We start from the raw sequence: 2,525 nt of genomic DNA, 5'->3' as shown, positions 1-2,525 counted from the left end.
ATTCACTGTTAGTAAACCAACTTGTTTTAATACGTGTACACACATAGTTCAGTAATTATATTGTTATTATATTAGGTCACATGTTTTCAGCAGACTATCTTGTATTGTCATGATAACAAATAGAATCTAATTTACAGTACCAAAAGGTTAAAACAATATAGTAACTGATTTTATTTTGGTTGTTTGAATCCTCTCATTGATGTTTAGGACTTCACTTGATCAGTCTCTTATTGGCATATGTGCATCCTGCACGGATTGCCTCAATATTGGCTTAAGTTACAAACATTATGAGCAAAGATGGATGATGGTTAGCAATGGAATTTAGGAAGTATGTTTCGTCCTATTCGGGACTCGTTAGCTGGATGTACCTGTATTCTTGTATCATTTCAATACGCTTGATTGGGAATTCTCATGACATTGTAAATCGGACAATATGTCATCACCAATTTTAGTTACAAAAACCAAACTGTCAAGATGATTTTTGAATTTTCCGATGCGAGTAGAATTTAATTTACGAACATGGAACTTATGTGCAAGATTAACTTTCCCAGTAATGACATGATGAATGTAGTCTTAATGTATTTGGTTAAAAGTAATCGTCGATAAAATGCTTATTCTTTTGAAATATTTTAGTTAATTCAGTTAAAAGTTATCTTGAATTAAACAACTAATGGAACATATACTTATTATTTTTATTTAAACACATAAACATTGGTACAAGGAGGCACCAAACAAATAGGCGCCACATAAATCATCCGATTTATGTGAAGGCTGGGATACTGCCCGGGTGCCCAAACCGAAGCAGGTGGTCTTCTTAGAGGATCACACCCCAATGGAACATATAAATAAACAACGTAACGACTAATGTCATACAATTTCTTAATATTTGTTTATAATTAATGTCATAGCAAAATCCGAATTTCATACTATTAAGAAAAATGTGTTCAATAAGCTAGAAATTTATTACTGATTTTCAAACTGCATTATCTTAAAGAATTTGCGAATCAAAAGGAAGAACGAACACATTACCAGCAATGGTAATCGTGGGAGTAAAAGTATTGTACACAACACTTTTTCAATAGATATTTACTGTCAGTAAATTACTTTGGATTAAAAAGAGAGAATCCAGGTAGTTTAGATGTCGATTTACTTTGAAGTGTTTTATCCATTAAATCAGTAGATGTACACTACTAAACTATAAATATAACGTGACATGAAGCTTCTATGTGTGAAATGGGAACTCCTTCCAAAATGTCAAGTTGTGTAATACTTATGCAAATTTTAATTATTTGCCGCAAATGACATGATATATTAGTAGTAAAACTATAGCTCATTAAGCTGCCAGAAATCCCTGTATTATATTCCGTTCAGATTATTTGAAAAATGTTTAAAACCGGTCATTTCTAGCACAGAAACATACTCATATATTAAATTTATGGCAATATCTTTAAATAATAGTTCGATAAGTAATTGAATAATATTGTTTTCAATTGATCTATAATCAAATAGGAAATCTATTTTTTAGAATTTTTAATTGTTATTGGAACAACTGTACTAATAATTTGTTTGGCAGCAAACAAATCCCAGAAGCCTTCAATTGCAAGTTATGGTGCGTATGTAGAGTAGACCACGTCACTGAGGTTATCCTATAATAATCCTCTATTAATCACAAATATTGTTTTGTACTTAATCGGTGTCCATCTAACGTTAATACTAGTAATTACATGTAGAGCTGATATTGAAGAAATTAAAGCTTCCCTTCCAATCATTATTATCCTCATACATTTTGGAGTAACTGGTATAACCCAATTATTCTAAAATGAGTAGACCAAATAGTCACCATTCCCCAGGTCCTGAAACGCAGACATACCTACCAACTCCCAACCACGGCTGTATTTCTCAACCTTAAGGCTCCATTTGATTTTGTAGATTGATAGGTTTTACGTGACTTTGTTACTAAGAGAAAGGCCAAAGAATTACGTACTTCTTGCACAGGCTCTCTACTTGAGCACTTCTAGTTAAGTCAAAACTTATGACGATAACTTCAAGTAATGTTCGTCAGGGTTTTCCGCCTTACCTTGCCATAGACATTTTGTTTAGAGATAACACACTTATAGCCTAATTTATTGAAAATCGATCTTCTATCAAAAGATTCTTTTGATGACGCAGATGATTTAGTCTTGTTTGGTGAAGACGCTAAGAAAATCCAGTCTTCAAACAGTCCCAAGCAACAATCCAAGCATGTTTTGGATGCGTTTATTCCAATCTAAATGGAAAAAATTGCTTCAGGACTAGTTTGCATTAACACTTGAACTAATGATATGAAGCAAAATAGCCGAGTGTGTCGATCACGACTTTATTTTGCAAGTCTTATCAGCCCTGGTGGGTCGGTGACGAAATTGCAGCAAGAATTTAGAAAGTCCGGTTGAGTTTCGATAACTTAGAACACTTGTAGCGTAGTCGCGATATTCGTTTGCTAACTAAAGGACAATTTTAGTGAACAGCAGTTAGCTACCTCAAGGCCC

The sequence above is a fragment of the Schistosoma haematobium genome, chromosome ZW, assembly GCF_000699445.3.
Source record: "Schistosoma haematobium chromosome ZW, whole genome shotgun sequence".
NCBI lineage: Eukaryota > Metazoa > Platyhelminthes > Trematoda > Strigeidida > Schistosomatidae > Schistosoma > Schistosoma haematobium.
This window is presented reverse-complemented; position numbering follows the sequence as displayed.